The sequence below is a fragment of the Heteronotia binoei genome, chromosome 2, assembly GCF_032191835.1.
Source record: "Heteronotia binoei isolate CCM8104 ecotype False Entrance Well chromosome 2, APGP_CSIRO_Hbin_v1, whole genome shotgun sequence".
Taxonomy (NCBI): domain Eukaryota; kingdom Metazoa; phylum Chordata; class Lepidosauria; order Squamata; family Gekkonidae; genus Heteronotia; species Heteronotia binoei.
In genome coordinates, this window is record NC_083224.1 from 16,866,685 (window position 1) to 16,881,679 (window position 14,995).

The following is a 14,995-nucleotide window of genomic DNA, read 5'->3' on the forward strand; positions in this document are numbered from 1 at the left end:
GAGTTAATCCCGAAACTTTAGAAATTGATGAATATGATAAGAACAAAAGGGAAAATACCAAATACGTGGAAGGAAGCAGTTATTTCGTTGATTCCAAAGGAAGATAGAGATGTTACGAACGTAAAAAATTATAGACCAGTTTCATTACTAAATAATGACTATAAAATATATACAAGAAACTTGGCAGAACGGTTTAAACAATATTTGATAAATTTTATAAAGGAAGATCAAGCGGGGTTTCTTCCCAAAAGGCAAATAAGAGACAATATCAGAACTGTTGTAAATATTGTAGAATATTATGAAAGACATCCAGAAAAGGAAGTAGCATTATTCTTTGTGGACGCAGAGAAAGCATTTGACAATTTAAATTGGGATTTTATGTTTGCTGTAATGGAGAAAATGGAGCTGGGAGAAAACTTTATAAGAATGATAAAAGCAATATATACTGAACAACGTGCAAGGCTATGTATAAATGCTGATCTTATAGAAGACATGATAATTAGTAAAGGTACAAGACAAGGTTGTCCACTTTCCCCACTGTTGTTTATAATGACTCTTGAAATATTACTGATGCAAATTCAAGAAGATAAAGAAATAGAAGGATTAAAAGTAAAAGGATTTACTTACAAATACAGAGCATTTGCAGATGATATAATGTTTATAAATGAAAATCCCATACAAGTCACACCTTTGTTGTTAGCCAAAATACAAGAATATGGGGAGTTGGCGGGACTTTGTATTAATAAAGAAAAAAAAACTTCTATGTGAAAATATGCAAATAAATAAGCAACAAGAATTGCAGAGACTAACGGGCTGTGAAGTTACCTCCAAGGTAAAACATTTGGGTGTGGAGATAACAATGAAGAATATTGATTTGTTCAAAAATAATTATTAGAAGCTATGGCGTAAAATGGATGAAGATATGTTAAAGTGGAATAAACTTAATTTGTCACTGTTGGGTAGACTAGCCGCAATTAAAATGAATATTCTACCAAGAATAATGTATTTGTTTCAAACTATTCCAATTGTGAAAGACAGTAAACAATTTAATAGATGGCAAAGAAAAATTTCAGAGTTTGTGTGGGCGGGGAAGAAACCAAGCATTAAAATGAAAATTTTAACAGATGCAAAAAAGAGAGGCGGATTTCAATTACCAGACTTAAAATTATATCATGAAGCAGTTTGCTTAGTATGGATAAAAGAATGGATAATGTTGTTAAACAAAAAACTCTTAGCATTGGAAGGTCATGGAAATAAATTTGGCTGGCACGCTTATGTGTATTATGGGGGGGGGGGAAAGATAGACGGCTTTTTCTCTCACCATTATATAAGAAACAGCTTGCTAAATACATGGGTGAAATATAAGAAATATGGAGATGAGGGAAAACCGTTATGGATAGTGTCAGTCGAAGTGATAAAAATAGCAGCTGAGACGGGTGAAGAAAAGTGGTTGTCATATAATCAACTATTAAAAATAAAAAGTGGCAAAATAGAATTGAAAACTGCTGAAGAGCTGAATAATAAATATGATTGGTTTCAAATGTAACAAATAAAGAGCTTGGTGGAGAATGACATTAAAACTGAAGGAATAAGAAAAGAGCAAACAGAAATGGAAAAAGTTCTGCTTGGAGATAACGAAAAATTAATTTCAAAATTACAGCAAACAGCAAGTCTTTATTGGCATAAAACAGATTTAGCAGTAAAATAGCAATATAAATAATATAAAATCCTAGATTATAGAGTACATAGGGAGCTAATATATATAAAATAAGTAAAATATATATAAGTTGAGTTTAGCCAAATTAAATAATTAAAACAAATAAAATGTGGTCATTCCAGAACCATTCTGTCATATTTCCATGGCCTGTTGAAGAAATCTAGCCACCATTAAAGTTACTTCAGAGCAAGTATCATTTAAAAGTTTGTGGACTTTGCCTGAATCAGCACAGCCCAACATATCTGCTAAGATATCTTTCAGGTATATACAACGAATATCATCATAAAGAGGACAGTTCAGTAATACATGGGAAATAGTTTCAATACACTTGGAATTACAAAGACAGTGTCTATTAGAGTACTCAATCCTGTTAAATCTACCAAATAGGATAGCAGATGGTAATGCATTACATCTCGTTAACGAGAACGTATGCCGTCGCTATGGAGCTTGTAGAGAGGAGAAATAACTGCGTCATAAGGTTCCATTTTAGTTTTCTTCTTTCCCAACGGATCTTTTTCCATTTCCAACTCCACAGACATCACCAAGATCTCTTTGTCACTCTGCCCATGTAGATTCAAGTTTTTGCAATTTTCAACATAAAAGCTCCCATTTGCTTTTTTATCAACTCTATTAATAAACTAAGGTCCTGCTTTAGAGAAAATATGATATCCATTGTATCTTTTTAATGAAACATTTCACTTTGTGATGTCATTTTACTCCACAGAATAACTGTCTAATAATCAAAGTTAAAAAGTAACTCAGAGATCCAGTTAGTCTATTCTTCCAAATCTCCACCAGCCGTTTATCTTAATTGTTGCAATTTCAGTTGCACTCAGACGACAAATACCAATCTCTTTGGAATATATTTCATTTGTTCAGACCAAATTATAACCAAATAATAGTTTCTTTATCACTTATTCAATCATAATCCGGGTCGATTTAGGTACCTATGTTCAGTCAAATTCACATTGTTGCTGGCATTCAAAGTTGTTCTTTTTATCTTTTGGAAGCTAGATTTACGGGAAAGTGGGGGGGGATTCACCTCTCTCCCTTCCTTTGAACTGACCTGTTTGTTGTTATGTAAAACGATCCATTAGCCGATGGTATGAAAAGCAAACTTGCAGAGTAGAATTGTCATGTTTGAGGTAGGAAAGCAATGCATCAAAGGCTTGTTAGCAGAAAAGAAAGCAAGTGGTCGGGTGTTCACCTCTTTCTGCCGTAATGGTGATCATGGCCATGGAGCACTGGAGCATACAAGAAGGACAGGAACAGCCGTCATTGTATCTCTGTCTCCCTGCAAAAGCCCCATGCCGAAAGGAAACCCCTCCAGGATCTCCCCTAGATTCAGTGGAGTCGCAAGAAACAAGCTTCGTGGACCCCCACTGAGCTCAAGGCGACAGAAGTTGGAAGTCCTAAATCTAAAGGTGGATGATACATTGTGAGTCAGTACAGTTGGGAAAATGGGAAATTTGCACTGCCCCTCTGTACCAATCAAACATGCTATGAATTACAGGAAGGTGGGGGAGCAGTGTGATGCTGAATGGAGAAGGATAAGCTTATTGAAGTTGGTATTAGTAAATGTTATCAGTTTTTTGGGTCCAAACTACCCCAACCCTAAGACTTTGCTTCTAAAATTCTGTATGTTTGGAACAACGTATGTCTGTGAAAAGCTCCATTTCAGAATAAATATCCATAAATCAAAAGTACATTCTCAACTTACAGATACACACCTAACCAGCACACTCAAGATTGCTACAGCAGAGACATTGACTCCAGCTTTATATGCAGTAATTCAGAGAAAGAGATGTCAGTTACTGAAGATTGCTAAATAAAGCAAATACTGCAAGGCTGGTCATTCTTTAAGTATGTTTGTATATCAAGTAAAAATTAAAATTGTTAATTGGATTGGCCTATGTTCTTCCTAACTTTTATATCTTTGGTACCTGGTATTACATTATAGGGCACACATGGCCCAGGACTTTGATGGACCCAGGGTCTGATTCAGTATAAGGTAGTTTCATATGTTCATATAGGTGACACTTCTGTCAGATCATTGTAAAAAAAGTAGTTTAACAACATTAGGCTAGGAAGTGACAAAGTTTCCCCCCTGTACAAGTTCTTAGAACTTGTTGAAGATAACCAGACTAACAGAATCTCTTTCTATTCTGAAACTTTTTGCCCTGTGTGAACTCCTTGATGCTTTTGAAGAGTGCTACTGTGACTGAATCTCTTCCCACACTGTGAGCATTCAAAAGGCTTCTCCCCTGTGTGGGTTCTTCGATGCTGTTGAAGAGCACCATTTTGACTGAATCTCTTCCCACACTCTAAGCATTCAAAAGGTTTCTCCCCTGTGTGGGTCTGTAGATGACTTTGAAGAATTCCACTCCTACTGAATCTCTTCCAACGCTCTGAGCATTCAAAAGGCTTCTCCCGTGTGAATTCTTGGATGATATTGAAGATTGCTACTCTGACTGAATCTCTTCCCACTTTGAGCATTGAAAAGGCTTTTCCCCAGTGTGGGTTTTTTGATGATTTTGAAGAGTGCTACTCTGACTGAATCTCTTCCCACACTCTGAGCATTCAAAAGGCTTCTCCCCTGTGTGAGTTCTTAGATGCCGCTGAAGAACACCATTTTGACTGAATCTCTTCCCACACACTGAGCAATCAAAAGGCTTTTCCCCTGTGTGGGTTCTTATATGCCTTTGAAGAGCACTATTTTCAGTGAATCTCTTCCCACACACTGAGCATTCAAACGGCTTTTCCCCTGTGTGGGTTCTTTGATGATACTGAAGATGGCTTCTCTGAATGAATCTCTTCCCACACACTGAGCATTCAAAAGGCTTCTCTCCTGTGTGGCTTCTTAGATGACTCTGAAGATTGCCACTGTGACTGAACCTCTTCCCACAGTCTGAGCATTCAAAAGGCTTCTCCCCTGTGTGAGTTCTTAGATGACTTTGAAGAGCACCAGTTTGGTTGAATCTCCTCCCACACTGTGAGCATTCAAAAGGCTTCTCCCCTGTGTGGCTTCTTAGATGACTTTGAAGATTGCCACTGTGACTGAACCGCTTCCCACAGTTTGAGCATTCAAAAGGTTTCTCCCCTGTGTGGGTTCTTAGATGACTTTGAAGAGCACGGTTTTGGCTGAATCTCCTCCCACACTCTGAGCATTCAAAAGGCTTCTCTCCTGTGTGGCTTCTTAGATGACTTCGAAGATTGCCACTGTGACTGAACCTCTTCCCACAGTCTGAGCATTCAAAAGGCTTCTCCCCTGTGTGGGTTCTTTCATGCTGTAGAAGATTTCTCCTGTCTCTAAATCTCTTCCCACATTCTGAGCATTCAAAAGGCTTCTCCCCTGTGTGAGTTCTTTGATGCTTCCGAAGAGTGCTTCTTTCACTGAAATTCTTCCCACACTCTAAGCATTCAAAAGGCTTCTCCCCTGTGTGGGTTCTTAGATGATTTTGAAGATCATCATTCCGACTGAATCTCTTCCCACACTCTGAGCATAGAAAAGGCTTCTCCCCCGTGTGGGTTCTTAGATGACATTGAAGTTTGCTAACATAACTGAACCTCTTCCCACACTCTGAGCATTCAAATGGCTTCTCCCCCGTGTGGGTTCTTAGATGACATTGAAGATGGCCACTCTGACTGAACCTCTTCCCACAGTCTGAGCATTCAAAAGTCTTTTCCCCCGTGTGGGAACTTAGATGACATCGAAGATTACTACTCTGACTGAATCTCTTCCCACACTTCGAGCATTGAAAAGGCTTCTCCCCTGTGTGGATTCTTTGATGTTTGTGAAGATCGCTATTATGACTGAATCTCTTCCCACACTCTGAGCATTCAAAAGGTTTCTCCCCCGTGTGGGTTCTTAAATGACTTTGATGATGGTCACTGCGGCTGAATTTTTTCCCACAGTCTGAGCATTCAAAAGGCTTCTCCCCCGTGTGGGTTCTAAGATGACTTTGAAGATGGCCACTCTGACTGAACTTTCTCCCACAGTCTGAGCATTCAAAAGGCTTCTCCCCCGTGTGGGTTCTTAGATGACATCGAAGATTACTACTCTGACTGAATCTCTTCCCGCACTCGGAGCATTCAAAAGGCTTCTCCACCGTGTGTGTTCTCTGATGCTGTTGAAGAATGCGGCTTTGACTAAATCTGCTTCCACACTCTGAGCATTCAAAAGGCTTCTCACCTGTGTGTGTTCTCTGATGCTGTTGAAGAATGCAGCTTTGACTGAATTTCTTCCCATACATTGCGTGTTCAAAATGTTTCTCCGCTCTGTGGATTCTTTGGTGCACAAGGAGTTGTGATTTGTATCTGAAGTACTTTCCACACCGAAAGCATTTACATGCCTTCATTATATTGTGCTTTGAAAAATGTATATGATATTGGGTTTGATCTGAAAAATTCATTCCACACTCCATGCACTTGTACGTTTCCTCCAACCTGTGAATTACTTCTTGCAAATCTCTCCCTTGGCAAGGAATGGATTTATTCCTCTTCTTCACCCAGAGCCTGACTTTCTGCCTCTGAGACTTGCTTTGTATCCTGATGTTTTTTCTCACATCTTCATTCTTGACATCCTCTGGTGATACATAATGCAGTTCCTCATCCTCCTCATTCCTCTGATCACCTCCTCCTGGAATAAAGAGAGAGATCTCCTGTTACTAACTATACAACACAAAAAAATCTGATGTGCTCCGGAACTTTCACCCATGCTCCAAATATTTCAGTGTCGTCCTCCTGTTTTACAGTGAAGTGTACAACTGAAGTATATACTTTAAAAGTGCATTAGGCTTCCTGCATCAGAGATGCTTGGTTGGGACTCTTAGCCATTTTTAGGGCCCCCCATCCGTGTGAGTTCTTTGATTAGAAGGAAGGGCTGTTTTTTGAGGGAAGCTATTTCTGTCCTTCAAGTTATTATACACTTGCTCTCTTATGGCAATTCGCATCTGCACAATGACATTCATTCTCTGACTGAAGGTCTTTGCAAATGCCTCACTGTTGTTTCCCTTTTCCCTGCAGTGCATTCTCTGGCTCACATGGAGGCCTCTGTTCCTTCTTTTGCTGACTGACCTTTCTTCATGGACTGGGGTTTCAGGGAGGACCCCTCTTTGGCAAGGAATGGGCTTATCCTTCCTCTTACCTGCATGGCTTTCCTCCTGCCTCTGTGGTCCATCTCCAGAGTTTTCTTCAGCATCTTCATTCTTGACTGTTCCCAAAGAGGGCCCCTGGAATTCCCCAGCAGTCTCCTCTACATCTGCTGGAATAAGGACAGAGTTTCAATCAGCACCCATGCAAGAAGCCAAGCCACCAGTCAGGCACTCCTCACTCCTGGGGCTCCATTTCTTTTAGAAGACCTTCTTTCCTACCAAACTGAGCTGCTGTTCACACCTTATCCCTGCCAGGCCCTCCCGTAGAGCTGTTTTGATATTCTGCCCATCCCTCCTCTCCCCAAATGTATTTTAAGGGGGAAGATGACAAAGAATGATTCCCCCGCTGCTCCCATTAGACTTGCCGTGCAGCTCTTTTGACTCTCTGCTCTTGACAATGAAATACAAGAAGTTCTCACGATATCTAATCGTTCAAGTGCACTGAGAGTTTCCTTCCAGGTGTGAAGCGAACAAAGAGGAGCTGGTTTCCAGCCTCTCCCAAATAAACCTGTGGTGGAAAAATTGAGGTTGGCTCTTTATGAAACACTCACTGACTAAAAGCCCCAGGATGCTTTGCAGGACATAGCTGCCTGGGGAGTGTAAGTTAGGAGATTAAAGGTCGAATAAGGCCATTTAGATGGGAGGGAAAATAGAAAGGAGTGTTACTGGCATCAGAGTTGTTTATTAAAAGCTTCTCTCTGGAGGGTGGTGCAGTGGGTGGGGACTAGGGCACCAGAAACTCTGGGGCCACCCCTGGGTTCACTTGGTGAGACCCTGGTAAAACGCATTTGGGACACGGGAAGGCTGAGTGGATCAGTGGGGCAGTGCCTCTCAGCCCCACATCGGCCTCATGCCATGACACCCTCTCTGGCTTTGATGATGGCCACAACACTGGCCTCAGCTGCCCCTGGATCACGGGGGTGGATTGCATCGCTCTACTTGGCCCTGCTGAACATCTCTTATGGCCACCCCAACTTCTTCAGGAAACCAGTGGTGGCCAATTAGCTGCACTGGCCTCACAAACATATATTGCTGTTGGTTCCTGCATCAAGTCAATGGCAGCAGTTTGCACCTTTAGTTCCCATGAAAGATCCTTACCCAGAAAAGCCACGCTCCCATAGTTCTCCCGCATGACTTCTCTGTAGAGGGCTTTTTGGTCCAGATCCAACAGGCCCCACTCCGCCACGGAGAAATTCACGGCCACCTCCTCAAAGGAAAATGGAGACTGAAAGAAGAAGCAGATTCTCTCATCACGGACCATTATTATTATTATTATTATTATTATTATTATTATTATTATTATTATTATTATTATTATTATTATTATTTGTTTGTTTATATTCCGCCCACTCCCCCATTGGGGGCTCAGAGCGGAGTACAGCAAATAGAAACAAAATCACAATAAAATCATAATAAAAGCAATTACAACATTCATCAAAGTGCAGCAAGATAATTCAGCCAGGTGACATGACAGCGAGGTGGTAGAGCACAAAATAGTACCACAATACAGCATCACAGTACAGTAGTGCAGTAGAAGGGAGGCCAACTGATCGATAAATAGATGCTCCCTGCCTCGTCCAAAGACCTGGCGGAAGAGCTCCCTACGAAAGGCCAGCAAGCCAGGTAGGGCCCAGATCTCCATAGGGAGCTGATTCCACCACGTCGGGGCCAGGACTGAAAAAGCCCTGGCCCTGGTAGAGCAGGGACTTGACACTCTCGATGGGGGGAGTTTGTGAGGGTGCAGGATGCAGAGCTCAGCGTGCGTAACGGCTGGGCTCTTCAGAGCCTCTCTTCCTCAGGCAGCAGGAACAAAAGCTTCCCTGAGAAAGAACTTAGGGCCCTGACTATCCCCCGTTCTCCCCCTACCTGGAGCAGAGGCTGAGGAGGCGTTTCCACTTCTCTGCAAAGAAAAGGGCTCGATAACGTCTCTTCACTGCCTGCAAGGGAGACAAAACGGGAAGGAAAAATTTCAGCCTAAAATTCCTATTTTCCTGGCTTATCTGAATCTTCCTTACGCATCCCGATTCCCAGGGTTGTGAAACCTTGACCATTTTCGCACACAGCTTACCTCGCAGTCACAATCCTGTTCCCTCCGCAGCGTCTGGTCGGATATCCCACCATCTGCGCCGAAATTACAGGAAGTGCCGCAGCTTTTGCGTAGCAAACATAAACTGCTAAAACCCAGTTTACATTTGCTAAGCAAAAGCCGCAGCACTTCCTGTAACTCCGACGCAGATGGTGGGAAATCCGACAGATGCTGCGGAGGGAACAGGATTGTGACTGCGAGGTAAGCTGTATGTGAAAACAGTACTTGTCTTCTTTAGAAAACTCTGTAATCAAATTCAGTCAGTTGTGGGAGAGGTGAAAGACAAGTCTCAGGTAGCTATGAACCTCAGGCGGTTATGACCGCTGCTAGTACATGATTTTAGACTTTTGTGAGGCTTGAAATGTGCCCTGCAAGCGCTGGAGCTCCAGTGGCTTCAGTATCCCTGCTAGATCAGACCAAAAGCCCAGGCATGACATCCTCCCGCCTCCTGGGCCTTCTTCCTGGAGTCCAGACTGGCAGGAAGAAAGCAGGTGACCAGAAACTATGTGACATGACACATCCAGTCCTAAACCCATGTGGTTTCAGCACATCAGCTAAAACTCCTGGGCGCTGCCAGGGTTTTCTAGAGCATCTGCTGACAGTCTGACTTAACATTCAGGTATTTGGCTGGATGAGGCATGAAAATGACAAACAATATGGATTGCCGGTATTACAATATGTACAATAAACACAAATCCAAATCCGACACTAGGCAACAAATAAAGGAAATAAAAGTCTCACATAAGATATTGTCTTAGCCCAAGGTCTCCAAACAAAAACCCTTTCTCTGTTTCAGTTTCTTAACAGAAATCTTTCACAGTGGTTAGGCTTTCTATCAGTGATGTTCCCATTCACATCACTGCTGATGTTCATTCTATTTCTTGTTTCTTTCCATTTTACTACTGGATGTCAAAGAAATTATGTATGTCAATTATTGATTAATCTTTATTGATTAATCCTTATTCTGAGCTACTTAGTGGAATCATGCTATAGAGCTGGATTTGGATCCGTGTTCATCTACATAGAAGTATTTCCCTTTTCTCCAGTCCTGAAGCTTCTGCTCAACAACTTCACTATATGCCCCAATCCCCTCTGGGCAGGAGGCCCCCTTACCACTTGACGGGGCATCTTGGGCACGCTCCTGGGCCTGCGCCATCTGACCTTCCTCTGACGGAGCTCCTTCCACCTCTGAGAAGCTTCCTTCCACCTTCACGGATCCCCCCCACATCTGGAACAACAGCAAGGGAGAGGGGCAAGGGAAGGAACGGAACAGGCTGAAGAGATGGATCTAGACCCTCTCCCAGACTCCTCATCCCTGACTCCACCACCAGGGCTGCTTTAACGGGAAGGGCAACAACTAGGGTTGGTTTCAGAAACTAAACCTGCACTGAGAACAATTGGGAAAAACAAATCACTAGCAGGAGGTGGAGTATCAGTAGAGCTATTTCAAGCCACTGAAAAGGAGTCTGTCAAAATCTTAGCAAGAAAATGCTAACAAAGATGCAAAACAACATAATGGCCCACAGACTGGAAACATTTACTTGACATTCCAGTTCAAGAAGTAGAGACGCCAAAGACTGTACACACTACTAGACCGTTACAGGAATTCCTCATGCAAATCTAAGCTGGTGCTCAACATTTTACAACAAGGACTGCTGTCATCTACTGAAAGAGAAATGCCAGATGTTCTATTCCTGGTAAATTCACAAAAGAAAGAGGCACTTGAGATCACACTGCAAAATTATGTGGGTTAATGGAGCACAGGAGAGAATTTCAGAATAAAAGCAGCTCGTGATTCATAGCTTCAATCAACGTTTTTGACTGTGGGGATCAAGAAGAGCTATGGCTGGTTTTAAAAGAAATGGGTGTGCCACAACATCCAATAGTTCTGAGGCAAAACTTGAACTCTGGGCAGGAGGCCACTGGTAGGACAGAATATGGAAAAACAGGGGTTTCCAGTTGGCAGACTGGGGTGTATTTTATCTCCCTGTCTCTTCAATCTTCATGCAGAACACATCATAAGGAAAGCTGCATTAGGTGTAGATGAAGGTGGAGTGAAAAAGGGCAGAAGGAACATCAACAGTCTGAGATATGGAGATGGCACAACTGTCAGGTCCTGCACGTTCTTCACGAATCAACTCAGAAAGGCGTTTATTGAATAAGCAAAGACGTTACAGGCAAGCAGGTCTTGTTGAAACTGAAGCCCACGGTTCCTGCCCATACATTGGGTCCATCCGTTACATGGTTTCAAAGCTAAAGCGCCAAAATCTACAATTGAATCCCCTCATAAGCAATCCAAGCCCCCCTAATCAAGCAGAAACGAAACCACGAGAGTCTCTGTGAGCCAGATAACGCAGCTGACCTTGGAGGCCCTCTGTGACTAGTTCTCAGGGAGGAAATGGATACAGATATACTGCAGACAAAACAGGTCAGTAGGTGAGAGTATAGCAATAGCAGTCAAGGAGGACTCAAAGGTTATTGCAGGTGACATACAAGCATAACTGTTTCCCCCACCGATTCATGGCAAGAGGCACTCTTGACAACCACATTATTGGCAGAAAGTAGTGAAGACTTGGAATATTTACTAAGGAAGAACAAAGCAGAAAATGCTACAGTAAGCTTACAGCGGAACAAAAGGCAAAAATAATGACTAGTGAAGGATTACAGAAATTTAAGGTTGATGAAGAAATTGAGATCGTTCAAGATTTTTTGTTCCTTGGTTCCATCCACCAAAAGGGGGACTGCAAAGAAGAAACCAGGAGACTGAGACTGGGAAAGGCAGCCGTGAAGGAGCTAGAAAAGATTCTCTTCAGTGTAAGGATGCATCACTGGAGCAAGTTAATTTGTGCCACAGTATTCCCCATTACTTTGTGTGGGTGTGAGAGTTGGACAAAGAAGAAAGCTGACAGGAAGAAAGTGAATTCTTTGTGGTGTTGGAGGAGAGAGCTTCTACAGATATCATGGACCACCAAAAAGACAAATAAATGGGTTCTAGATCAAATCAAGACTCAGATCCCCCTAGAAGCTAAAATGACTCAAATGAGGTATTTGATGACATTATGAAAAGACAGGAGTCACTGAGAAAGACAAAAATTCTAAGGGAAGCCCAAGGCAGCAGGAAAAGAGGAAGGCCAAACACAGGATGGACTGACTCAGTCAAGGAAGCCACAAAGGCCCTCAGTCTGCAAGACCTGAGCAAGGCTGTAAAAGAGAGGACGTTCCTAGGGTTGCCACATTGGAAGTGGCTTGACCCACACAGTAATAACTGGCAGGAGAAGCTCATTGCTTGAGTGGAGTGACTGAAAGCCCCTCACCTGCTGTGCCTGCCTCTTCTCCTCTGCCTCACTCAGGAGGAAACCTTCGGCCAGGGCCACTGCCTGGGAACTGCTCTCTGGCCCGCATCCTCTCACCCAGCCCTGCACTTCCTGGGGCAGGATGGCCAGGAACTGCTCCAGGATCACCAGGTCCATCATCTCCTTCTTGGTGTGCCTCTCTGGCTCCAGCCAGTGCTTACAAAGGCCATGGAGCCGGCTGCAAACCTCTCGGGGTCCATCATCCCCCAGGTAACAGAACTGTCGGAAACATCGGCTGCGTTCATCTGCGGTCACAGGGTCTTGAACCAAGTTCTCTGGCATGGCTTTTTCCCATAATTCAGCACCACTCCCTGCTTGGAGGGGATGGGGACCTTTCTTTGATTTTCCAGTTCCAAGCCTTTTGGGGTCCTTCTCTTCCATCTCCTTCTTTTTTCTCTTGGGTTGCCTCTGACTCCGGAAAGACACTCTCATTCACTTGGCTGTGTAAAGGCAGAGGGAAAGATATCAGAAAGGCAGGAAGAAAAGAAAACAGAGTTACATCACTGTCCCTGGTGAAGAATCACCTAAGGATTACCCCAGTGCATCAGAAGGAGAGTCCTTGTGTTTTGTTGTTGAGGATCAATATCACTGTGGTATATTACATATCAAGTTTTTAAAGATATACCTCTTTGGTCCTTCAGGCAAGAAAACCACCAATACTTACTTATTAAAAGATCTGTTGTCAATCTTATGAGCTTAGGTATCTATTTCTGGGGATCAGCCTGTCTAGTGGGTACATCTGAGGTATACTGGAGCTCAGGACAAAGTGACCAGTAAGGGCTTAACCATTAGAGTTCACTTCTCCTTAACCACTACACCAAGCTGGCGGACCTGAGACAGTCATGAAGGCTCCCACACTCTCAGCTTTCATCAAACTAAGCAAGACTTAATTATTGGAGAGGCTTTTCAACTCTAGCAATAGGGAAGCACTATACAAAATGCTTCAGAAAGTCACTTGGATGAATTATTGGAGTCTACATTACTGGGTCTCGTTTGCTGTAGGTTGTATCTGGCTGTGTAATTTTGCATCATTTATTGGGTCATGTTTAGAGTACTGCTTTCCTTCAACACTGTTGTTCAGATTCCTGGTTGGTTCTGGAACCCACATTCTATTTCATTGTTTACTGAATGTACCATCCTATTGATTGCATTAAGTCCCATTAAATGGTGCACTATAATTAATGTAGATTTAGGTGAGTCTTGCGGCACCTTTAAGAGCAAAACAGTTTTATTCAATCTGTCTTCGTGGAAGGCACCACAGTAAGCCGCATGGAGTGGAACTCCATCAGCCTTAAGAAGAAACTCGCAGTTACAGACTGGCATTTCCTGTCTTACAACATGCAAAAACGTGGACTAGTCTGAAGAAGCGTGCTTGCACACAAATGCATATACCGAACAAAACTTTGCGTGTCCTAAAGGTGGCACCGGGCTTAAACTTTGTTGTATCTCTCCCCCACCCCCACGTCCCCGGAACTGCAGGAGGGGGGAGCACTAACGTGCGGCATTTGGGGCAGCCAGTCAGCAGGAATGAGTCCCCCCCACGGTGTTTCTTTCTTCAACCCAGTCGATCTCCTGCTCCCTCTCCCCGCAATGGGTGCCTCGGAACAGATAAAATACCCACCATAAAACAGTGCAAAAGATACAAGAAACTTTAAAAATATGCAACAACGAGCAATTCCTCCCTGCTAAATTCTTTCCACCTTCCAGCAGCGCGGGATGCAGGGAGGAGGCTGACCTGATGCAGACCGCCTTGCAAGCCCTGGAACCAACCCTCCCCCCCCACCCTCGGGGGCTCACAAAGGGCAACTCCCACCTGCATAGAAGAACATCCCGTCTGGAAAGGATCTCAACGCGCCTCCCCCCGCCTGCAAACACGGGGCGGGGTGCAAAGTCCTCCCTTCGGAGGCTGAAAGGCCTTCCTGGGAGGAACCTTCCCCGCCTCCCTCTCCCGCCCCCTCCACTCCCCCTCTGCAGCCCACAGCTCGCCTCCTTTAACCCCTTCACGGCTGCAGAGGCCAGGAAACAAGCGGGACTGGGCTCCCTTCAGCCCGGCTGGGTCAGCGACGCCTCGAATGCCGCTCGATGGGGCTGCTCGGGGGTCTCTCAGCAGAGGGAGGCTGAGAAAGTGGCTCCCAGCTCCCCCCTTGCAGCCCCAGAGAGAGGGGAGGAGGGAGGAGAAGAGCGGCTGGCAGCAGGGAAACCGGGGCAGAGGGAAGGGAGGGGTGCCAGCCTCCCGCTTGATGCAATTCTGTGCTTTAGAAGAGGGAAAGTGTGAAATCAGGTCTCTGAAGAAGGGCGAAATGCGTTTATGAACTCTAAAGAAACTTTGCACGACAATTTTGCAGAGTCAATTTCAAGCATTAGCACTTTAATTCCGCCCCCCTCCCATCAGCACTGAATAATCCAGGAAGAGGAAGAAGTCTGGTCTGTGACGTTTGTTGGTATGAATCAATTGCTCAAGAGTCTGCTGTGTCTTGTACTTTTCTACTTGGGTGTTACATCTGATGGATTTAAATACATTTTCAACCTTGTATAAAGGTTATAAAGAGCCCTGTGGCGCAGAGTGGTAAAGCTGCAGTACTGCAGTCGGAGCCCTCTGCTCAGGACCTGAGTTCGATCCCAGCGGAAGCTGATTCAGGAAGCCGGCTCCAGGTTGACTCAGCCTTCCATCCTTCCGAGGTCAGTA

The 14,995-nt window shown here is 43.8% G+C and overlaps 1 pseudogene; it reads right to left on the reverse strand.

Annotated features, from left to right (window-relative positions):
* The window catches only part of LOC132567220 (zinc finger protein 658B-like), a 31,245-nt pseudogene extending 18,691 nt beyond the window's left edge, over nt 1-12,554 (reverse strand).
* Between the last annotated feature and the right edge of the window lie 2,441 nt (nt 12,555-14,995).